We start from the raw sequence: 26,150 nt of genomic DNA on the forward strand, positions 1-26,150 counted from the left end.
CATTTTTTTGCGTGAACGCCTTCCTTGCGTTAATGAGATGCAAGGTAGGCGTTCCCGTCTAAAAAAATGACTGCGACGCAAATGCGTCGTATTTATACTCCCGGGCAAAAATCACGCCCGGGAGTGGGCGGGGCAAAAAACCCCGCATTTGCGCCTCTTTTTAACGCCTGGGTCAGGGCAGGCGTTAAGGGACCTGTGGGCTCAAAATGAGCCCACAGCTGCCCTCCCATGCCCCCAGGGACCCCCCCTGCCACCCTTGCCCACCCCAGGAGGACACCCAAGGATGGAGGGACCCATCCCAGGGCCATTCAGGTAAGTATAATTTTTTTTTTTTTTTTGGGGGGCATAGGGGGGCCTGATTTGTGCCCCCCTACATGCCACAATGCCCAATGACCATGCCCAGGGGACATAAGTCCCCTGGGCATGGCCATTGGGCAAGGAGGCATGACTCCTGTCTTTACTAAGACAGGAGTCATGTAAATGGCGTCTGGGCGTCGTTAAAAATGGCGCAAATCGGGTGGAGGCGATTTATTTGCCTCAACCTGACTTGCCCCATTTTAAGACGCCCTAACGCCATTTTTCCCTACGCCGGCGCTGCCTGGTGTACGTGGTTTTTTTACACGCACACCAGGCAGCGCCGGTCTGCTAGCGTTGGCTAACACCATTCAATAAATACGGCGCCCGCATGGTGCTTCAGAATGGCGTTAGCCGGCGCTAATCTTTTTGGCGCAAAACTGCGATAGCGCAGTTTTGCGTCAAAAAGTATAAGTATGGCCCTTTATGTGCACCAGCACTATCAGTCTTATAGAAGGGGACGCACAAGCACCTGAGGACCCTTCTGTAATACCAAAGTGCCCTGGGGGCACAAAAGGTTGGCACAAACAGCTGCTGCACCCCAGTGGTACTTCTGTAATACAGCCCCTGATGTTTTTTGGCCCAAAAGAGCTTTATTTTATCTGTCTTCTGCCTAAAATCTCCTCTATTGCAATGTAAGTCAATGGGGAAAATCAATTTTAAAATGTTGGCAAGTATGATATATTGGATCACGGAGGGCAGGAGGAATGGGGTAGGGACATGAACTTGGATAACAGAGGGCAGGAGGGAGATGGGCAGGGGCATCAAACTGACCATACAGGGCAGGCATCAGGGGTTGCAGCCACACAATACATCACATAGGGCAAGCAGGACAGCAGTGCAGCACAATAGACCATGGAAAGCAGTAGGGAGGGTGCAGGGCCATACCTATGTCCATCAGAGAGCAGAGGGGAAAGTGATAAGGGCAGCAAGGTGACCATAACAGACAGACAGGAGGGACAGTTGGGGATGGGGCATAGAACTCGGACAGGAAGAGTAGAGGTGCAGGGATACGGGACATCCATCTGACCATGCTAGGCAGATGGGAGGGGAAGTAGCAGTTCAACAGAACACTCAGAGTAGATAGGATGGGCAGTGACAGGTCCATGGAACATGGTGGGCAATAAGGGAGGAGAAGGGACATGCACAGAGACATCAGAGAGCAAGGGAAGTATGGTAGGGGCAACAAGCTAAGCACAGAGGCTAAGCAGGAGGGCAATGATGGGACATAGAAATGGGCAATGAAGGGCAAGAGGAGTGGGCAGGGACACTAAGCCAAATGGAGGGCAGTGGCAGAAGATCAGACCAAGCAGGGCAGGGGGGAAGGGGCTGGTTTATTGACTCCGACAACAGGGGTTAGGGAGGAGGTGGATGAAGCAGCAAGCTAACTGTTCAGGGCAGGCAGGAAGTGAAGTGGAAGATAAACGGCCACACAGGACTATAATGAGGGAGCAGAAGCATGAACTTGGAGAATGCATAGCAAAGAGGAGTGGAGGTAGGAGCAGCAAGCTTGGCTGGAGGCAGCACAATGCTGGGCCAGGCCCTGCGTCCAACTCCCCTCACCATGCATTGTGATGGCATCTTGCTTAATGTTGAAAAAAAAACTAGAAATTCACTAAAAAAACAAAGGTTACAGGGATGTTATAGTTAGGAAATAGAATTAAAAAAACTAAGAAATTCATAAAAAATCAAAGGTTACAGGGAAGTTATAGTTAGGTTCAGATTTTATACGCAGAAAACCATAGAAATTATGCTGCTATCTTTAGATTTATCTCAAGTAACTATAGCTCATGCCCTAAGGAAGCTACAACTAACACCTTCACAATGCACTGCTAATTACCCAAGATATTACATCACTCATGACATCTTCTATGAAATTATTGATAATATCACTGTAACATTTGCAGTAGAATTATTGATAAGAAAACTGTGCATGGCGGGGATTCAAGTAATAGTTATCTTAGGGAATGGCCGATTTGGCCCTGGGGACCCCATGCCCTGGGGCCCGGCCTTATAATTTTTACATATTTTTGGGCATGGGGACCCCATCTCCCGGGGCCAGCATAAGCGTGTCTGCAGGCAGCAAAACATAGAAAAACTCTGCTCGCAGCAAGTGAGAGATCTTTAACAGCTCTCACTTGCTGCGAGTGGAGTGCTTGCTCTGATTTGGCAGGAGCTGTCAAAGCTCCAACCAAGTCAGAGCAAACAGCTTTGCCCCGGGAGTGAGCACCCAGAGCAACACATAGCAGGAGCTGGCCACTGGGGGTGGCAGCCCCCAGGGCCATTATTGGCTCCTCAATGGGGGCCACACAGCCCCCCTCCAACATTAGAATTTGCTCCAGGGAGGTGGTGGTCCCAGGGCGTTGGCAACATATCCCCTTAATTCTTTCATTTCAGGCCTGGGGAAGTGGCAATCCCCAGGTCTGCAGGGGGGTCTGCATACATATAATTCAACATTAGCCCCGGGAAGGTGTCAGTCCCTGGGGCTGTGGGGCAGCTGCCTGTCACCCTCATTTAATTCAATGTTTGCCCTGGTGAGGTGGCAGTCCCCGGGGCTGTGGGGTTTGTGTGGCTCTCTGTTATAATTGAAAGGTAGACCTGGGGAGGTGGTGGTCCCCTGGCTGCGGGGGGCCACGCACCCCCCACAGTTTTATCTCTGTTAGCCCTGGGAGGTAATGACCCCGGGGCTAATACAAGCCCATAGGAGGGGGCCCCATGTGCCCCTCTCTTTTTTAAAGCCCCCAGTGCCCCGGGACCTGGCCCACATGGGCTACCAACATTTCATTTTTGAAATGTTGACAGTCAAACCGATACCAGCCAGGCGACAGTTGGGTCCACAGAGGATCCGTTTTCCTATATCTCCAAATTTTCTAAACTCTAATATCCCCAAAACTACTGAAGGGATTTACACCAAATCACAAAAAGTGTGCTTTCTGGACCAAGAGGTAGCTTTCTGCCACATTGGTGTAATTCTGTTCAGCGGTTCACGCTGTAGTTGTGTTCACAAATTTGAAAAACACCATTGACCTCGAATGGGGAAAAAGTGTTTTAGGACCCCCTTTTTCTCGGACCCCCGACCATAACTTTCGCCCCCTCCATGCACAGTTTTCTCTTCAATAATAATTTTAATTTTATTGCAAATGTTGCAGTAATAATATCAATGATGCCATAGAAGTTGTCCTTTATTATGTAATATGTGGAGTAATTAGCTGTGCATGACAAAGGCGCAAGTTATAGTTTCCTTAGTCACGAGTTATAGGTACTTCAGTTAACCATAACTATAACTGCTGAATTTCGATGGTTTTGTGCGGAGAAATTCAGAACCTAACTACAACGTTCCTGTAATCTTTGTTTTTTTCAGTGAATTTCTATGTTTTTTTCAGCATGCACAGACCTGCAGCCAGGCCCATCAACTAAACCTCCTCCATGCACCCAAACTCAAGCTCCACGAGGTTGGATGCAGTGAGTGTTTTTTTTTTTCAATTTTTCTCTGGAACTGTAGATCTGTGGTTCCACCCTTGGATCTGCGGTTCCGCGGATCAGGCAAAAAAAACAATTGGGGAATTGTTTGCCCACAGGACCCCTCTATCTGTCCTATGGGGTCAGGATACTTGCATCCTGACCCTTTATGTGTTTTTGAACTATTTTTTCCCACCCTAAGCTGATGCGACAAACACAATGGCAGCCGCAACTTTTCTGTCAGGTTGCAACTAGCCAATTAGGGCCTTGTTTTTCTCCTGGATCTGCGAATGCAGATTAACGGGTCCAGATCCATGGAGGATCTGCCTTCCTATATATCTATAGTTTTAAAACTTTAATATCTCAGAAACTACTGAATGGATATGCATCATACCACAAATGCGTGATCTGCGCAACAGGATCTCGCTTACTGTTAAATTTGGTGTAAAATTCCGTTCAGCGGTTTGGTCTGTAAGCGTGTGTAAAGGTCCTAGGAAAAATGAATGGGGAAAACACGTTTTGGGACCCCACCTTTTCTCGCCCCCACTTGACAGATCACCCCAAAGCTTTCAAGACAGCAGCTGAGCTGACCAAAGTATAAGTTTTGAATATTTTGTGAAAATTCGGCAAGCGGTGTTATAAGCAGAACAAAAAACGCTCCATCTATGGAAATGAGGTCATAACTATAACTACCTAGTGGCAAACTCCACTAGGTAATATATATATGTATATATAGATACACACACATGCATATATTGCCTACTGGCCGTTGCTAGCATTTAGTTATAGATAGGACCTCGTTTCCATTGAAAAAACATTTTTTGACTTGCCTATATTTTTGGCATCGTTTGACGAATCTTCACGAAATTTTCCCAAAAAAGTGTGGCAAAGAATTTTGTTTTGCATGGGAAGTTTGGGGTGATCCGTCAAGTGGGGTGCTGAAAAAAATAGGTGGCCAAAAAAAGTGCATTTCACACGTTAATTCCCATAACAGGACTACACCCCGAACCACTGGACGGAATTACATCAAATTTGGCAGAAATTTTCTTTTGGTACTCAGAATAAATGGTCCCTGGGGCTGAAATAAAGTTGAAGGGGTCAGGATAGAGATTCCCTGACCCCACTATTCTTTTAATTTGTGGATATTATTAAGTGCAAAGGATGAAGAAATTAGTTTGCATTTTTTGTTGCCATCTTCAGGATTCACAAATCTGTTGCAACATTACACAGGGGACCACGCTGAGCATTGCAACAGGTCCATGAACCCCGCTACTTAAAAAATAAAAATACACACACACAGACTCACTGTCAACATCAGGGCTGTGCGTGCTCTACGGGCGACTGGAATGCAAAAACCCAGCACTTATGAGATAACGTAATTCAAGCATTATGCTGATATGCTGTTGTTTAACCTTTTGCAACCTTTTTCATAGAGTTTAATCCTGAAGACTTATATTCAAGGTGCTTATAAATACTGTTCATTTGCAATGTATTGCTGCAGGCTTTCAAAGTGTGTCAGGGTGTGGTCCCTTTCCAGGGCCTTCTAGAAGCTTTCTCTGCAGCATGACTGGGTGTGGTTTGTGGGTTCGGCCAGACTCTACATAAGGGAGCCAGCCCAGCTCTACGTGCTCACTATTCAGAGGTCCCGGTGCAGAGCAGCAGCAACTTCCTGAGCTCCTGTTCCGGAGGCCTACTTTGATCTTCCAGGCCTTGCCCTTCATTGTATTGGTGATCCTTGATCAGGGCGGTAAGACGGAGGTCGAGCTGGGCCCCCGATCCTGTTTTCGAAGGCATTCGAGTTCTTGGGCCTAATTTTCATGTTGAGAGATTTTACCTTGAGCTAGTCCATGTGCGCTTGTTTTTTTCTGGCATTTAAATGTTGATATTCGAATCGGCAAGACGCGTGATTCATTCCTCGTGTTTAACTCTTGATATTCATTGTGAGCTACTCATTTCTTGGCATTTGCATGGTGACATTCGAGTCGGCAAGATGCACGATTCATTCCGTGCATTTAACTCTTGATATTCATTGTGCGCAACCATTTCTTGGCAGTTGCATGTTGACATTCGAGTCGGCAAGACACACGATTCATTCCATTGCATTTCACTCTGATATTCATTGTGCGCAACCATTTCTTGGCATTTGCATGGTGACATTCGAATCGGCAAGGCTCGCGATTCATTCCGTGCATTTAACTCTTGATATTCATTGTGCGCAACCATTTCTTGGCATTTGCATAGTGACATTCGAATCGGCAAGAGGCATGATTCATTTCCTTGCATTTAACTCTTGATACGCATTGTGCGCAAGCATTTCTTGGCATTTACTTGGGGGCATTCGAATTGGCAAGATGCACAATTCATTTCCGCAATTAAACCTTGATGTTTCAGATCGCTTGCAGTGTGCGCGATCATTTCATGGCATTTGCATATTCTTGTTGAAATCAGCAGTGTGCGTGATTCTTTTCCCGCATTTTAAAACTTGATGTCAGATCGCTTATAATGTGCGCGATCGTTTTATGGCAATCAAAACTTTGATTTGTAGTGTTTCCTGAAGTGCACACAATTATCCAGGGCCCCTGAATTTTCTGCAGAAGTGTTAAATTCAAGATGTTACATTCTATGTGCATGTTAAGTCTTTAGCACAATTCCTATTGTTTTCCAGGGAATGTTTAGATGGCCTTTTAACCTCATGTAATGAGGCAGTGTTTGTTCTGGGACATTGTTCTAGAAGGTTCTTGTATTCCTAGACAGTATGATACAATTCATGAAAGGTCCATATGAAACATTGTACTAACTATTCTTGATTCTTTTCCAGGTACCTCGATTTCTTGAGGCCTAATTAGAGTCTAGTTCTAGGCCATTCATGTTTCCTCAGTCTAAGTGTTATTTCATGTTCCGAGTATCACTGAACTCTAGACTCAACAGAGTATTATTTCATGTTCCGAGTATCACTGAACTCTAGACTCAACAGAGTGTTGTTTCATGTTCCGAGTATCATTGAACCCTAGATTCAACAGAAAGTTTTTATGAACCTAAATGTGATTTTATTCTGATGTTGCGCTGTTTATCCTTTTGCTTCCTACAGGTCTCCTTCCCAACTGTTCCTTACCTAATCCCCTTTTCTCCACTTGGACTCTCTTAGACTCTGTGACATTCTAATCAGAGTATTGGAGCTGTCTTGTGGTGGACATGTTGGGAACGTGCGCAGACCGAGAGGATCTGGTCTCCCTGACACTCACAGACTTACAGAAACAATCACACACCCACTCACACAGCCACTCAGACAGTAACACAACCACTCACAAACACACTCTTACACTCACAGAACCACTCACAGACACACTCAGACACTGACACATGCACTCACAGACCCACTCAGATATTCATGCACCCACTCACAGACCCACTCAAACACTCACGCACCCACTCACAGACCCATTCAGAAACTCATGCACACACTCACAGATCCACTCAGACACTCACATACCCACTCACAGACCCACACAGAAAGTAACACACCACTCACAGACACACTCTCACACTCACAGAACCACTCATGTACCCAATCAGACACTGACACACACGCTCAGAGACCCACTCACATGTTCATGAACCCACTCACAGACCCACTCAGACACTGATGCACCCACTCACAGACCCACTAAGATATTTAGTCACCCACTCGCAGACTCACTCAGAAACTGATGCACCCACACTCACTCACACACCCACTCACGTACCCACCCAGAAACTCATTCACATACTCACTCAGACATTCACACACACACACTCTCAGATCTACTCAGACACTCACGCACCCACTCACAGACATACTCAGACACTCACATACCCACCCACAGACCCACTCAGACACTCATGTACACACTCACATACCCACTCAGAGACTCTTGCAAGCATTCACAGACTCAGAGACTGGTACACCAACTGAAGGACCAAGTGAGAGAGTCATGCTCTCACTCAGACAACCAATGAGGTGCTCATGCAGACACTCAGAGAACCACTTCAACACTCATGAATGCACTTATGGACTCAGAGACTCATGCACTTACTCACAGATTCACTCAGGTACTCATGCACTCAAGTAACTATAACTCATGCCATAAGGTAACTATAACTCGTGCCCTCACCATGTATGCAGGCCAGGCCCTGTGGCCAACCCTGCTGTGTACTGCCAAAGGCCATGTGTGGTGTAGGGTTGGTGTGGTTATAGGGGATTGGCCGCAGGCCCTACAGCCAAGCCCCGTCACACATAGTTAAAGGCAGTGAGTTCGGCAACGAGGCCCAGAGGAGGATTGAACTATCGACTGTTACGGTGCTGATATTCTTCAAATGATTCATGACATATGTCTTCCGTGGGAGCTCCTCTTTTGATTATGGCCGGTCCCTGTAGTTTTGTGCTAGTGTACACAGAACTGTAGTGAGTAAAGTTTTACTCCTTTTCCTTTTTCTTTGTACATACTCATCATTGAATGAATAGTGTATTTATACACCTGATGGTCTGGAGTAAGTTTATGTTTGAGTCCTGATGAAGCGCCAGTGGATACTTTTGGACAATATTAGGTGTGAAACATGTTGACTTCTTTGTGGTTAAAGTCATTGTGCTTTTTACCTGTTATTATGTAAAGTGTGGGACCATTGTTTTCCCTTTCACTCTACCTGTGTTTTTAACCTTGACCGGGTCCTCGCTCATCTATTAAAAAATGTTCTACACGGAGGAGGTGCACGAACCAATTTTAATTTGTATCTCTCCAGTTGTTTCTCAGTAAATTCAGACTCTTTGTACTGAGATTCGCACAATTTTTATGGCTAGGTGGCCCTCTGTAGGGCCCCGTCAGACATTGCAGTGCCAGTCTGACGTGGAGCATAGCCCAATGATGATACATGAGGGCCTCTGCTTCAGAACTAGTGCATTCCTGTGAGAGGTGTTTTGTGTGCCTTCTAACTTGGAACACTGCACTCAATATTTTTTGTCATAAAGGCAGTGCGTGGCACGGGGTTGGTGTGGCTACAGGCGGTTGTCCGCAGGCCAGGCCCTGTGGCCAACTCCTGCCGTGCACGGCCAAAGGCCTTGTGAGGCGGTGGTTGGATTAATGTATAGTAATTAAAATTACTTTACATGAAAGAAAACATAGAAATTCACTGAAAAAAACAAAGGTTACAGAGACATTATAGTTAGGTAATATAATTTAAAAAACATAAAAAACTAACGGGTACAGGGACCTTATAGTTAGGTTCTTAATTTACCCGCACAAAACCACAAAACCATAAACATTCAGTAGTTATAGTTATGGTTAGCTCAAATAACTATAACTCGTGCACTAAGGTAACTATAACTTACACCCTCACATTTTATACCACAGTTTTCCAGTTGTCAAGGCTACACATGTTCCAGGCAGTTCTGAAAGGGCACTGTTAATATAATCAACAACTGCCTACTGAGGTAAACTTCCTCATTAGTGGCCCCAAAATTGCAGGAAATGTAGAAAGGGGGCTCCTCTCAAACCCATGCTGTGGCAGTCACCATATGACCTATATTTCAATGTATTGGCTTGGGATTGAAAACTGATGCCTTTGTGGATTTACATGCTCTACAGTTATTAACACCGGGGCATATTTAAAACCGAGGTGTGTGGCTGATTTTCACAAAATGGAGTTTAAGTGTTGACAGTGTGATGTGTGATGTGCTTGCTTCACTGACACTTGAATGTTTGCAGCCATTAACAATTGGGTCTCAAGAAGGTAGGTCTGTAAGGATGCGATGATGCAAAACAAATCCATTTGATGGTCCTCATCTACAAGAAACTGGCACATGGAATCGATATGCCTGTTTTATTGCTCCAGCCCCGGAGCCCTTAACGATGCCATGGTAGCACTGTATTTATGATGCAGCACTCCATGGTGCACGTTTCCACAGATGCATCTGTGGCGTTAAACTGACGCAGTGCTGGACTAGCATCATAAAAATGACGCTACTCCAGCAATGCATGGAAGAGCCCTGCATCAGTTTAACACCAGCGTGGGTGTGTGACCACCTAAATTAGGCTAAGGTGACACATAATAGGGCACTGACATCTACTACCCTCACAGGTTGACTCGAATCTTTTGACTCAGACAGGAATAATAAGATCATCAAATTAAGCAATGAGAACTAATAGCCATAACCAACAACAATATGCAATAAGGAGTCAGTCATTTTAATTCACCATGACCTATGCGGTCATAAATTGCACTCCCTAACGCCATCCGTGTACCATATTTATAAAATGATGCATGATGGTACTAAAGAATGGCTAGGTCTCAAAAAAAGGCGCTAGCCGGTGACAGATGACGTTAGGGGAAATAGCAATAGTGGGTCAAAAATTATGTTAGGCTGATTAGCAGCAATATATCTGCTGCTAGTCATGCTAGAGTCATTTTTGGACGCATAAGCAGCCAAAAAATCACTCATGTCTAAGTATAGACAGGAGTCATTACCACTACCCCAATGCCCATCACAGGGGACCAGTGTCCCCAGGGCAAGCCCAACATACCCAGTGTCAACCAGGGGGCCCTATGTAAGGGGCCCCCAGTGGCATACCATACACATATACTTACCTGGGATGGGCTCCCTCCTATTGTAGTGTCCCTGTGGTGTGGGTGGGGGGTGGTGATGCTGGAGGTTGGGATGGGCATCTTTGTGCTCATTCCATAGTGTTTCCCTATGGAAATGGGCCTACCTTCACATTAACGCCTGGTCTGACCAGGCGTTCAATAATGGCGCTAAGCCCGCTTAGCACCTTTATTTAGGTCCTCATCCTACATGCACATCGTCTCAGCGTCGGGAGTTAAACATGGAGCTGGGGGCTAGCGTCTTTTTTAGGAAGGGCACGCCTACCTTGCATCTCATTGATGCAAGGTGGGTTAGCGCTTCCTAGAAATGGTGCTAACACCAATATTTTGACGCTAGGCAGGTCTAGCGTCAAAATATAAATATGGAGTTAAGTTAGCACCGCTTTACCATGCAAATTAATGACGCTAAGGTGACGCTAACCTTCCATAAATATGGGCCTAAATGTTTAGTTAAAGTTAGCCTGACTAAAGGCCTTAATTTTAAAATGTGTTTTGCTTGGTTAGTGTGTACAGTCTTTTGCTGGTGCATTCTCATGATTTCATTAGCTAGAGAAAGGAGTATTGTTGTATTTATTAATTCATTGATAGTAAGATTGGAGAAGAGAAATCTTGGCAAGAAACGTGATTACCTAATGAGCAGATGAAGCATCCTATTCATTGCATATAAGGAGCAGGGGAAGCTCAAAGTTTCAGTAACTGTCCAGGTTCTGTGGGATGGGAAATTCAGGTGATGTTGCAAATGCATATTGCGAGAAGTGAAATTATTGGCTCCTGGTTGGGTGGGGCGAGATATGGTTGCTGTTGAAGTTTTATTGGTTTTAACTAATGTTCAGCTAGTCAGAAGTTGGAGCCTATTTCCTTAGACTTTGACAGTTACAGCCATCTCTGGTTCCTTTATTCTTACAAGTGGGAGGCTTTATGCTTAACGCCTTTTCCATTTCTGAAAGACTTCTACAGGAGTCTCCACTATGCTGACACCTCCTCGCATTTCCGAATTTCCTTGAGACCCCACTTTATAAACCATTCTTATTCTAAACTTAGACCCTTGATTAGATGACTATGGAACTGAGAATAAACCTATTGTGATATTTCAGCTTGCCAGCTGTAATCTTGTATCTTTTTAATACTCTCCTGACATGCATATATACTAGACTGATTATTAATTGGCTATAAAATGATTTCATTTCAATCACCGATTTCTGGGCCCTATTGTGTGGCCAAATGTGCTTCACAAAAATGTAATTGTTTTATTATTGCTAACTCCCTTGGCATCTCAGTCAACTTAAAAAGAGCCATCTGATAATGTATTTCAAATCACACACCTTCACACTATCAAGTGTGAATCCAAATGAGTCAAAAGAGAGGAGTCAAATGAGTCGAATCAGGACCCAAGAAAGTCAGGAAAGGAGAGACAGTGGAGTTTAGTCAGGAAAGTGGAACCCTAACAGTGTAGTGAGTGCCCAAATCAGTGAGGAGAGTGGTGCAAGTAGAAGAATGAGAAGTAAGTAAGGTCAGAAATAGGAGGACCTAAAATAGTGGAATCAGGAGAAGGGAGTCAGGAATCAATGGAATCGTTCAGTTCAGGAATCAGTGGAACAATGAGAAAGGAGTCTGAAATCAGGAGTCAGTGGAAGCAGTGAAGTCAGGGGTCACTGGATTTAGGATTTGGTTTTGATTTGGTAGCGTCAGAAGTTTTCCTTGCTTTTTCATAATATAACATTGCTTTTTAAGCAGATTTTACCTTAAGAAATCACGACACATACCTCCATTTTGGAGCCACAGACACTCTTGGTATCTCTAAAGGAAAAGGCTTCCAGGCTTCTGTGACTCATCCTTCCCTTTGTAGGCCTAGCAAATCTTAATATGCTTCACATTTGGAAGCCAAACTCGTCATGCTCCCTCAGGTCATAATCATTGTGACCTTTGTACCCTCCCCAGCCCCCTTATGTGGACTGAAGAACAAGAGTGTATTGGTGGCTAAACAGAAACAAGTGATATAATATTTTATGGAGATCAGGTTAAGTCTTTGGTGGTCCTGCAGGAATTAAAATATTCCTAAAAACATCTTGCTGCTCTCCGGAGTTAAATTAATTCAGTTTAAAAAGAATAACATAAAATTGGAAGAACTTTCAAGATACACAGCCATAATCACACATACAGACATTGTGTCATGCACCAGGAACATTAACTCAACCAGCCAATTTTATTGCCATTCTATTCTCCTTCCAGGTCATATATGAAGCTCCGTCACTCAACCTCCTGAGCTATCTCCATGGGACTGGAGCTGGAAACCTGCTGATGTCATGGTTTCTGTGTCCTGTGCTGATCTCAGAAAACTACTTATTTCAAGGTTTTCTCAAACTCTTTCATACAACACAAATGACCCCAAATTAGGATAACATTAGGCCGGCTGAAGCACCGCCAACAGGCTGGCGGTGCTTCATTTCTTATTTCGACCGCGGCTTCGCCCAGCCGGGTCCGGCGTTTTTCCGCCGGATTTCCCCCGGCTGGGGGAATCCTCCATGGCGGCGCTGCTTGCAGCGCCGCCATGGGGATTCCGACCCCCTTCCCGCCAGCCTGTTTCTGGCGGTTTTCACCGCCAGAAACAAGATGGCGGGAACGGGTGTCGTGGGGCCCCTGGGGGCCCCTGCACTGCCCATGCCACTGGCATGGGCAGTGCAGGGGCCCCCTAACAGGGCCCCACAAGGATTTTCACTGTCTGCATTGCAGACAGTGAAAATCGCGACAGGTGCAACTGCACCCGTCGCACCCCTACAACTCCGCCGGCTCCATTCGGAGCCGGCTTCATTGTTGCAGGGCCTTTCCCGCTGGGCCGGCGGGCGATCTTTTGGTGGTCGCCCGCCGGCCCAGCGGGAAAGTCGAAATGACCCCCGCGGTCTTTTGACCGCAGAGCGGTCTTTCGACGGGGTAACTTTGGCGGCCGGCGTCTGCCGCCCGCCAAAGTCAGAATGACCCCCTATATGCTTTGAGTAGGTTATTTACTTCTCAGAATATACTTACTTTTCCAAATATCACCCACTATCCCACTGCCCCCGAAGATTCCCTTAGTGCTCTGTCCACCTACAGCTCCTTCATGCTAACAAAGTTCGTCCATCCAATAACTCTTGTTGCACAATCCCTCTTAGTCAGATACACTAAGGAGATTGTCAGGAAATCACTCACTAACATACACCCTCGATGGGAGTCACCATAGCAGCAGAATGAGAAGGAGTATAATCAGGTTTGAAAATGACATGGAGGCTAGATTAAGGCCTTAAAAACACACCATGTGTTCTTTGAAATATGTTAGGGCTTATGTGTTTTCCTGGGTACCAGTGCAATGCTATCAACTGTCTGCCATTGGTCCTGCAGTTCCTAATGCCTCCTGTCTTGCTATTCTTCATGACCATCCTTTCATGCTCTTCCAGAGTGGCCTATGTCTGTATTTGCCATTTAACACCTCTCCTAAATTTCCCCAGAGCAAAATATAGAGTTAGTGGTCAGCATGCTCCCACACGTCTCCATGTTAACCAGCCTACATAACAGACGGACCTCTCCTATCTATTGGTTAGATTGGTGGTTCCATCTGTTTTGATTTCACACACTGACCTCATCTGTTGCTCTCCTGAACCTTCTCTGTGTTGTTGGATTTTGAATTAGCAAAACTAACTTTGTTTTGTCAGTTCTCTCATGCCTCAAAATTACACATCTTGGTTTTTCTCCTTGTTTTCATCCTCACTGCTGCGTTCAAACTTCCCAATGCAGTATTTCTGTGACTGGCACCATGCTTCTGATTTCTTAATTTCCCACAAACCCAGGCTGTTGCCTTTAGAAACTAAATGCCAGATGTACGACCATTTCATTTTGCGAGTCTCTAATTGTGATTCATTGCGAATCATAATTAGAGACTCGCAAAATGAAATTTACAAATGCGTCTCAGACACATTTAGCGATTCCCAATGGGGTTGCAAATGAACTACCTCATTAATATTCATGAGGTATGTCACAATTTGCGACCCCATTGGGGATGGCCAAACTCACAGAGATGGTAGCCTGCTGGGGACAGCAGACCACCATGCCTGTGAATCCTTTTTAAATAAAGCAGTTTTTTTTGCAATGCAGCCCATTTCCTTAGAGGAAAATGGGATGTATTACAAACAAAAAAATAAAACGTTTCCATTTCATTTTTTTCAGAGTAAGCAGTAGTCCGTGGGACCACTGCTTACGCTGCGAAAATGTTAGCGACCCCGTTCACAATAGGGATGGAGTCCCTTGGGGACCCCTTCCCGTTTGCAAATAAGTTACCACCAACTAAAAGTTGGTGGTAACTGTGATTGTTTTGTGACCACATTCACGATCACAAAATAACCATACATGATATTGTGACTCGCTATTTGGAAGGGACACCCTCGGCATCCACCTTCCAAATAGCGACTCACAAACCTTTCTTGTGATCCAATAAATAGATTACTGAATCACAAAATAACATTGGTACATTCCAAAATGCTCTTTTCTGGTCACAAACGGCCTAATTTTCTGAATGTGGATGTTTGCGAACAGAAAATAGCTACATACATCTGGCCCTAAGATCCCAGTCTCTTGGCAGGTGCTTTATGTGTTTTGTGAGCTGCTCACAGCAGAGCTCCAGTATTTTCTATGGAGGAGTCACCCTAATCGGTACTACTTGTGACATGGCAATTACTGTCCACATTTCCAGTTTATGACTTGACTAACAGGAGATGTAGCAGCTGTTTTGTATTCATGGTGTAATTAGCCCACCATAATGTGCACCTCAATCTTGATACGCTTTTGGACCCAGTCCAAAAACCGGTATTTCAGCTCTTTATGGGAAAGCTATTCCTTGTAACTGTGCCTTGGATACCAAGTATCAAACCTGGAGTCAGTGAGAAGATGTCCGCAAATATTTCCAAAGTCTCTCTACATGTTATGCTCACAAGTCAAATAAGCAGCAAGCTTCATCTCTTCAAAAAAGCTATCTTTCTCATAACTGTGCACCAGTTCTTGGACTGGATGAATTACCTCGGCCTTTGCTAGGATGTTCACAGGATTATCTCTGTCATAGTATATATTAGCCAGTTCTCATGAATCTTACCCTCCTGGGGTCCTTTGGAGCACATGTGTTACCTAAATAGTTGACTTCAGAGCTCTTCTAAATCAATGTGTAGGGTCTGTTCCATTTGTCTTCCAAAGCTTGGATGTAAAAAGATTGCAAACCCAGTGCTGCTTACTTTCCTTCTACCTTGTCAGCATTGCTTTCTGGTCATATCACTCCTTCAATAGCACTTGGTTGGCTAGAATTTTCTTTTCTGCTTTATTGAGGAGCTGTGCTATTAGCTCCCTGAGGCTTGGAACATATTCCACTATGTCCTTAAAAGGGGAATCAGGAGCACCTTTCTACACCTCTCTGATCCAACTCGGTGGGCCTCAAACTTGTTATTACAACAGGACTTCACAAAGACTGAACCCATATTCTAAGGAATCTCTTGGTATGTGACATGCCAGGTGAAGATCCCACTTCTCCTTCTGGTTTCGGGATTAGTCCTCATCATGCTGTTCGGGGTTGTGTTAAACCATTTGACTGACCCATTGTTCTGGGTGTGGTACCTGGCTGAGAAATAATAATATACTCCTGCCCGATCCCACATCTCTTACATGTAAGAGGAAATTATATTTTTTTGTGGGAAATCTCTTTCCTATGAAATCCAACCCTCTAAAAGGTACCATGGAGTGTCTTTTCTAGTACCTTGGTGTATGTGCTCCTCAGAGGTACCACCTCTGAGTACCTTCTGGCATGATGCAGCACAACCAAAATGTATTTGCAACTACGTTGATACCTACCCTCTCTAATGGCAGAATTACTACTAGTGCAGGCACCAATTGAGATATTCACTTACCTCATGCCTGTTTCACACTTAACAGCAGAGCAGGGCCTACAGAACTACTCTGTTTTCTAGTACATGCCCAAATAATAAAAAAGAGAGTCAAACTAGTCCTTGTTTGCCTCGATAAAGGAACATTGGGGTATATGTATGAACACTTTTTTCCATAGGCACAGAATGAGTAAAACCCTTTGGCACATCTGGCCCATTGTGGGCCAGTGTCAACAGGAAGGTTCTATACATTTGAGGAACTATCATCCTTTTGTTTTGCTGCCATCTAGGTCAGGGTTCACCGGTTCACTAACAGAAATTTGTTCTCTCAAGCCATACTCTATTCTCCATCCACTCCTGTGATGAACTTGTCCTTGGCATTCTTCCGAAGACCTACTATAGTAGGGTTGTCCTCCTAAACTCCTCTCACAATAGTTCTCCAGCAGCCAATTGACCTCGCTGCTGTGGCAGCAATCCCAGGCTCCAATGCACGGTCTGCCTCCTGGGCCTCACCCTCCTCATCATCAGTAGAAAGGGCAGTAGGTAACAAGGCTAGCGTCTTCTTGGAGCCTGTCCTTGTTCACTCTGCTCTATCGTTCCTCTGAACTGTACCATTGTAGAAGTCACACCTTCCACCGGAGGTTGATGAGAAGCCTGGCTCTGCTCAATCAATGCTGACATTCTGAAGGCCAGGTAGGCCTCAGGTCCTGCATCTAACCTGGGTCAATCAGGTCATTCTCCAGCTCCCTGCTTCTTTCTCACCCCAAAATCAACTGCTTTGCTGTTGACCTCGCAGGCAGATCCCATATGTTGTGCCCACTGACTAACAAGCCAATTCCAGAGGAATCAGGGATAACCTTCTCAGATTTGAAGCACTTCCTCTTTTCCATAATCCATTATGTGCTAATAACCGTCAGTGCTGGAACCTTCTCCCATTGATATCTACCTCAAAGACAAGAACCCTTGTGTGTGTGTATTTGTGCTTGAAAGCATCTAAGTCCTGCTACCAGAAACCCACAGCTTCTGGTTTGAGTGCCATTGGACACACACTAATCCTCATCCAACAAACAACATGCTGTATACCAGGGGTGCAGTTGGTAAATTATTCATAATGAAGCAATCCTTGTAAAGTCATTTTTCAAGGAACTGGGCATACAATAATCCCCATTCCTTCTCTTTTGTATTTGACTACCTAAGAACCTAGTACCCCTAAGTCTACCATCCCGCTCGGGAGCCTCAGTAACCATTTTGGCTCCTCTCATCCAGTTTAGAGCCGTTAGTTCTTTCCCACCCCCTTAGACCAGAAACCATGCTGATCCAAGCCTTTGTTTATGCAATGGGATAACTGCTTGCGGGCCAACACAACAGGCTTTTCTAGATCCATTTCTGTCAAGACAGACAGGTACTGCTTAAGTTGGGTAGAACGTTTCTCTCAGTGTGCTCAGCTACCATCGCCTTGTTATAAGGCCAATAATCTCTCCCTTCCAACCCTTTTGCCCACTCATTTCAATCATAAAATACATCATGGATCCTGTTTTCAAATAAAACCGCACATACCTTCTTGTTCTCCCAGAATCTTGTAAAATACTAAGCTTGCTAAAGCCAAAACCATGTGATCAGAGCTTTCTTCGCTTATAGTTCAAGTTATCATCCTCGGACCTCAGGATTCTCCATGAAATAAAACTCAGTAGGGCTGCGCCTTGGATTTCTCATTGAAACCGTATCAATTATGAGGTACCTAACAGACCATGCTGAAATATCTGAGTTTGCACATCTAAAAGTATAAAATCCTTTGGAACCTTACAAATGTGTTACCCGGGTTTGGAAGAATAATGGCAATTCTCCAATTAATATGCAGGGAGAATCTTGATTTCATTAAAGACAGCGGAGGCTAACATTATGCAATAACCTTTTTTTGCTGCCTCAACATGCAGCCCGTTAAAGAACAGTAACACATCATAAAGCATTAGAATGTTCAAAACATAGAAACATCATGTGCACATAGTCATCCTCCTCTTTTAAGCTGCAATGAAACAGGATAACATCTTCCTCTTCTTCTGGTAAAAGTTTGAAGGAAATGTCTGGAAATACAAAAACTCCAAATTAATCCATATACAAATAATTGCTTAAGGAAACATTACAATCCAATAACATTAGAACTTATCTGTATAATAATTAACACTCATATAATTCCAACATAAAAAATGTTTCATTTTTTCTTCTTTTTTCTAAATATCCTCCATCTTCCCCATATAGGGTAAGGTGGGTGGAATAATATTAGCCTCTTTTGTCTTTAATTAAATCAAAATTCTCTCTGCATCTTAGTTGGATAATCACTATTTCATGGCAAGACCGGAGGCTACCATTATGCACGTTTAAAGCAATCAAGTGCCACACAACTTATATGTGCCACAGGTCTTAAGTAGACAAGGCCAAGAAAAGCTCTGCAAAGTGGCTCTGCGTGACCATGTAGATTTCGGTAAGAACTATGCTCTGCCCGTGCATCACAAAAAGTGACACACTGGTGGCCCAAGGGGTTTGTTAATATGCAGTAATAAGAAAAAAGAGGTACACTGTTCCAAGCACTAAGTCACTGGGATTAGTTTCTACAGGAGCGAGCACGCTGTCGGGAATGTAGGTGCAATGCCCTACGGACCGCCGATACTAATTGTAGTTCCGGGTCCTGACACTTGATTCCCAGGGGCTCTATCCACAGACCGGGGATGGGCGACCTTGATTGACATATAGAACAACTTCACAGTAAGTTACTGTGTTTCCTTTATTTATTTTTACTCCTATTGGGATTTTTTTGAATTTTTGGAGAAGATTTTTTCACTCTGGTCCTGATGAAGCGTCGAGGGATCCGGATGGACCATTAGACGCGAAACATGTAGACCCCTATTCTAGAGGAGCCACTTTTGGGTTTACCCTCTTATACATATTGTTTGTGCGAGTAGATGAGCATTACCACTCAATTTTTACTCCCATTTTGCTTTTAACTTTGGTCTCCATCACATTATTACTGATTAAAATCATGATTTTTGAGTGTTGATGGATAACCAATTTTATTTTTTCTCTCCTATATTGCTCGGGTATCTAGTAACCAGATACCACATCAGATTGATTATTTTTCTCTAACTATCAGTAGAGCATATACGGTTAAGAGCCCCCTCAGTGGAGCCCGTTAGGCATTGCAGCACCGGCCTAACGAGGAGCTTTCCCAATGATGAAACCAGACATCCAATGTGATGCTTGAGGGTTCTCGCTCCTGTAGAAACTAATCCCAGTGACTTAGTGCTTGGAACAGTGTACCTCTTTTTTCTTATTACTGTATATGGGAGACTGTACACTGGACCATTAACCTCCCAGGTCCCTCCTCTTTGTTTTCAGTTTGTTAATATGCCCCATGGTATTTTATGTCCTGTATGCAGTGTGCCACATCTCATCTCCATCTGCAATACCTCCAAGCCTAAGGGGGGAGAGGGGAACAGGGCGGGCACCAGCAACAGGACCTGGTTGTCATCAGAAACATAGGCCCATATTTATAATTTTTTTGCACAACATTTGCGTAATTTTTTTATACAAAAGCGGCGCAAACTTAGAAAATACAATTATATTTTGTAAGTTTGTGACTCTTTTGTGTAAAAAAATGACGCAAATATGGCACATAAAAAGTATAAATTTGGGCCATAGGGTGAAATAATGGCTTTATTACCGCTCTTTGCTCATGCAAATTTGTATATTCACCACTTTCCAATTTAAATCTCTACCGTGCTTGCACCGCACCCTGACCCAGTTTCAGGTGAAGTTTGCACCATATAAGCCAAAAAATAAATACTGTAGACAACTAACACAAATAAATTCAACCATGCTAACAATGAAGATCTTCAGTACATTGATCAGCTGGACTTTTGACAAACGTTGAAAGAATGCAGTCATTATATCTAGAAAGGACCACTTGGTGGCAGCAGATGCTCATTATTTCTAAGTTTGCTTTTCGGAACGGTTAGCTGCAAACTAATGTGACGTACTCGACCCTCTCTACCACCCACAATTAAGTACAGGAGTAAAACAAGCACTGGCAAAGCCAATAAGTTTCGTCTTTGAGATCTGTTGGCTCGGCCCGTGCATTTTGTTCATTAAAAGGAATTAGTAAATTCATTTAAAAAAACCAAAAAAAAGGATCAGGAAGTTCTTTTTTAAAGCAATATGCATTAAAAAAAATGAGGTTTATTTACAAGCTCCGTCCGCCCGTGGTGCATCACTTTTTGTGACACACCAGTGGCGCATTGGGCAGACCCATATCTACAAAGCCACTCAAAGCCACTTTGCATGGCTTTTCATGGCCTTGGATATACGGTGTGAGGCAATGCAGCGCAAGCCAGTGTTTTGCCTTACACTGCGGCAGGGAGGCATTCCTTGAGAGTAAACCTGGGAATATGTCAAAATCTTATTCATTCTGCAGCACATATAGAAAGAGGAAGAAGCCTCCATGGATTCTTTTTGTGCAGGAAGGTGTCCCTTCCTGCACAGAAACAATCATGTTTGCGACCTAGAAATCCTTAAGCCATAGTGCAAGGGTGCCTGCATCGGCACTAGGCAGCCCATTGTGCGCCAGCGCAGGGGGAAAGGACATAAATGTGCTGTATCTTGTAGATACAGCACATTTCTGCCCTTTTCCTGTGGCGCAGGGCAGCACAGCAAGGTCACTTGCTGCGCTGCCCTGCGCCACAGGGCTTGTAAATGAGCCCCTAAGTGCCTGGTAGAGGACAACAGAGGAGCAGATAGCACAAGAAGCAAGTGGGATTGGGCTGGGAAATGCAACGTACGAGGACGAGCAACACCAGCAAGGGGAGAAGCATACAGGCAGGATCTACTTGTTTTTATTCACTACTACAACAAGGAGCACCCCATAATGTCCTGTGAGGGATTTTTAGTCATATTTTTTGGATCCTGTTGGTGCACCTACAAAGGGCAGGGACCCCTACCAAGCATAATTTTTTGTATTTTGGAGGATTGTTGAGAGCGCAGCAGCTACAAAAGAGTAAAGACTCTGCACTCTCTTGTAGCTTAGATTCAAGTCGATTTATTCAAAATTGTTATTCCATCACCTATGCGTTACAACCATTACGGCCTTGTTCACGGTGTCAAGTCTGTTTACAATTGCACTGCTGATTGCTCTTCCTTTTATCTCCGATGGGAATGCTGGTACTTGCAGTATCATGGTGTTTCATCTGAAAATAAAAGTGAGCTGTATTATTATTTTATAGGCACAGTTCACACCTGATTTACAGTCTTTTATGCACATGTCACTTTTATTACAATCAGAATTTTTCTTAAAATGCCAGTGTCACCAATTAGGCAGACCGCAATTGCTACTTTTTCAGACATGATTGCTCCTTAATCCATAAACCCTTCCCATTTCCAGGGTCGCATCAGCATGAAGGAAATCTTTACCAGGGACACATACCTACCATCATCTATGAGACTGTTACCAGTATTAATTCGAATGCAGGGAAACACTAAGCAAAATTGAAGTCATTACTAACCCAGGCTAGAATCGTCTTCAAGTTTAGTAACAACACAGGAGACCCACGTCCCTCGTTCCACCACTGCATAGTTTTCGTATTTCACCAGTCCCCTCATGCCGGGCGCTGCCGCTATATATTACCCATTAAAAATAAGCAGTCCAAAAGCGGTGTGCTCTGTATGCTGGTGCCAGCGTTAGGATATGACCACGTCCTCAGACATAATTCACCAAAGAGTAAAGAGGCTGCATTCTCGTGGAGCTTAGATTCAAGTCGATTTATTCAAAATCGTTATTCCATCACCTACGCATTTCAGCCATTAGGGACTTGTTCAGATGTCAAGTCTGTTAACAATTGCTTCCTTTTATCCCCAGCGGGAATGCTGGTGCTTGTAGTATCATGGTGTTTCAACTGAAAATAAAAGTGAGTTGTAATATTATTTTAAAGGCACAGTTCACGCCTGATTTACAGTCTTTTATGCACATGTCCCTTTTATCACAATCAGAATTTTTCTTAAAATGCCAGTGTCACCAATTAGGCAGGCCGCAATTGCTACGTTGTCAGACATGATTGCTCCTCGGTCCACGAACCCTCCCCATTTCCGTGGTTGCATCGGCATGAAGGAAATCTTTACCAGGGACACATACCCACCATCATCTGTGAGATTGTCCCCGGTATAAATTCTAATCCAGGGAAACACTAGGCGAAATTGAAGTCAATACTAATCCAGGATATAATTGTCTTCAAGTTAAGTAACAATGCAGGAGACTCACGTCCCTTGTTCCACCACTGCATAGTTTTTTTAATTTCACCAATCCCCTCATGCCTGGAGCTGCCACTATAAATTAGATCTTAAAGCAAAGCAGTCCAAAAGCAGTGTGTTCAGTCTGCTGGTGCCAGCGTTAGGACGTCACCAAAAATCCTCAGACATAATTCACCAAAGAGTAAAGACTCTGCACTCTCATGGAGCTTAGATTCAAGTCGATTTATTCAAAATCGTTATTCCATCACCTACGCATTTTAGTCATTCAGCCTTGTTCACGGTGTCAAGTCTGTTTACAATTGCACTGTTGATTGCTCCTCCTTTTATCCCCAATAGGAATGCTTGTACTTGCAGTATCATGGTGTTTCAACTGAAAATAAAAGTGAGTAGTATTATTATTTTAAAGGCACAGTTCACACCTGATTTACAGTCTTATATGCACGTCACTTTTATCACTATCAGAATTTTTCTTAAAATGCCAGTGTCACTAGTTAGGCGGACCACAATTGCTACTTTGTCAGACATGATTGCTCCTCGGTCCACGAACCTTTCCCATTTCACTTGTTCACTTATTCTAAGGACACCTCATATCCTATTATCCTTTATGTTCTAATAAAACAGTTATCACTTAAGAAGCTAGCACTAAACTCTTCCATACTTTATAATAATTTGCTAAAATGTAATTACATAATTAAAGTGATGTGCTAAAGTGCAACCATGTCATATATATCTATGATATGGTAATGTTGACCAAATAAATCACTAATGCACCACTCCAATATGGTAAAGTGCCAAATGCTAAAGTGAAATGGCATGAGTATGGATATAATTTGAATTTTATGAGGTAATGTCATTAGTTCTCATTTCTTTAATAAAGTGACATGTGCTAAAAGTGTAATGGCAATGGTTGTAATATGATGTTTCAATTCTGTAATCCACATGACAGATGTTTCTTATCTAATAATACATTCATGCTATGTAGAATAACCAGTTATAAGATTTAGTTGTTAATTAATCTATTTAATTGAATAAAGTTATTGGTGTCAAATACAGTTGATCCACTAATTCTATACAAACATAATAACGATTTAACTCTGTAAAGTGCAGTATGGCGACCTCATGTTATAAAATACTAAAGTCTAATACATTATTTTCAAAGTTCTCTCAAAGAAGCTTGAGTTCCAGAGTCACTAATTCACAGATGAGAAATATATGTTCATGTGGCAGTCGCATATTCAGCCTTCAGAAGAGCAATACTAAACATGTATGTGTTATCATGATACATTCATAGATGTATGTTTTTAAATTACACTGAAAAGGTTCAATTCTGGCTCAGATATTTTCATAGTTCAATTCTCCAAATAGAAATATAGTTCAGCATCTGTGTTATGGCCTCACGAGGCTTCTGTACCCAACAGCAAAATCAAATGTGATTCTTCCTTCCTTAAATTTTGTTCCCTGTCGCCTCCTTGTGCATGTCTTTTTATGTGTTTCAATCCATGAAGTTTCAATCCATTCAGGGAGTTACCATGAAATTTCTCAAAATGGCCAGCCGTAGGGTAGCTTCTATCCCCATTTCATATTGCCCACATGTGTTGCAGCACCTTCATTTTCAGTTTGTGAATGGTGCTGCCAATATATAGTTTATTACGTTCACATCGCAGCACATAAACTACATGTTCCATATCATGTTATGCTGTCCTGTATAGGACTAATACGGCATTCAAATGTTTGATACATTTTCTGATTTAGTCCACCTTGGTAAGCTCTGCATGAGTAACATTTTACAAAGCCACCAGTCATATTTGGTAGCCAATTTCCTTCATTCGTGGGTTCAAGGTAACTACATATGAGGATATCACTTAATGACTTTGTTTTTTTAGATGTAATCCTAGGGCTATTTCTGATTACACCTTCCAAATGTTCATCATTTTGCAAAATATGCCTATTTGTTTGTAAAGTCCCTGTCACCGGGTACGTCAGTGACGACACGAAAAGCAGTGGGGTTGGAGTTCAGGTGAGGTTTATTAATTCTTTTTACAGTGGCTTGACGTATAAGTTTGCATTTGTTTTAATGTTCAATCTTCATCTGATATCCACTGGACTTCAATTCTCTTTCTCTTGCTGTCCCTCTTCCAGGGCTCCCAGGAGGCACATGTGGGAAAAAACAAGAGAAAGCTTCGGTAAGTGTCTTTCCTTCTTCTCTGGTTCTTTTCCTGTTCTTTGTCTTACTCCTCTTCCCTATTTCCTATCTCTGTTGTCTGAAGAGTTTCCTTTGTTTTCTTTTCCTCTCTGTCTCCTACTTTTTTCTCTCCTCTGTTCTTTGTTGCTGGTTCCTGGGAGGTCTATCTCGCTTCTCACAACTTTCTGTTGTCCTTTTCTATTTTTGTCTCGTCCTCGTTAGTTCTCTCCTACCCTCCCCCTTTCTTGTTTACCCTGTTGTTGTTTTTTCTTCCTGCCTCTTTGTTTATTTCCTTCTTCTTTCCCTCTTGTTTCTTTCCCTGCTCTCCCTCTTGTCTCCTTCCCGCTCTCCCACTTGTTTCCTTTCCACTCTCCTGCTCGTTTCCTTCCCGCTCTCCCGCTTGTTTCCTTCCCTCTCTCCCGCTCGTTTCCTTCCAGCTCTCCCGCTTCAACTACCCTTTAGACGCACCTGGGTGGGCCACGCTTCTCCTGAAGCGTGGCTGGAAGTTTAGCGGTGCGCCTCCTGTGCCGCTGTCGGAACGGTGGAAACCTCTGGGGCACTTTCCGTCTGGGTCCAGTCTCCACTCGCGTTCTGGCTTTTCTCTGGCTGCTGCGACCGCCGTTCATCTTCCTTCCTCGTCACTCCTGCTTCATCCGCTCTCCTCCCCTTCTCTGCCGAGGTCTCCTCCTTTATTTCGGTCCCGGGCGTGCAAACCATTTGGCGCTGCCCCTTTAGCCCCGGAAGTCCAAGGGGACGGGTTATTCCATTGTTCAATTCCGGGTTGGAGGCGTCAGCGTCAGCACAGGCTGCCTCCTCGGACGGGCCTGGCAGCGCTGGCCCGTCACAGTCCCTTTCTCCATGGATGGGGCTGGGTTAAATTCCAAGGATAATCTTTTTATATCTTCCCTCCTTCAATTAGATATAACATTTGTTCTCTGGTTTTGTTTTTTGCTCTATCTTTGGCATCCAGTAATACACTTTGAAAGTATCCCCATTGTCTAAATCTTTGAATCATCTTTGTTATCTCCAATTCAAACTCCTCCTTGGTAGAACAGATTCTTTTTGACTGTAGCATTTGGCCATACGGGATACTCCACTTTAAAACTGCAGGATGGTCATTGTTTTCATGTACAATTGAATTGGTGGCTGTGACTTTTCTATGTATTGTTGTTACCAGTTTTTCATTCACAACATTCAATTCTACATCAAGGAATTCACAATGTGTGCTACTAAACCTTATAGTCAGCTGGATGTTCACATTGTTGCAATTTAATTTCTCAATAAACTTCTATAAGTGTGATCTTCCTCCTTCCCACAAAATAAACAGATCATCTATAAAT

At 43.7% G+C, this 26,150-nt stretch overlaps 1 long non-coding RNA gene across 1 annotated transcript; it reads right to left on the reverse strand.

Moving 5' to 3' along the window:
• Positions 1-21,400: 21,400 nt before the first annotated feature.
• Positions 21,401-25,537, reverse strand: LOC138296180 (uncharacterized). Its single transcript, XR_011203780.1, has 3 exons — positions 25,279-25,537; positions 21,887-22,998; positions 21,401-21,571 (listed from the first exon to the last, which is right to left on the reverse strand). It is a non-coding gene; the product is annotated as an uncharacterized lncRNA (long non-coding RNA).
• Positions 25,538-26,150: the final 613 nt, after the last annotated feature.

The sequence above is a fragment of the Pleurodeles waltl genome, chromosome 5 (genome assembly GCF_031143425.1).
Source record: "Pleurodeles waltl isolate 20211129_DDA chromosome 5, aPleWal1.hap1.20221129, whole genome shotgun sequence".
NCBI classification, from domain to species: Eukaryota; Metazoa; Chordata; class Amphibia; order Caudata; family Salamandridae; genus Pleurodeles; species Pleurodeles waltl.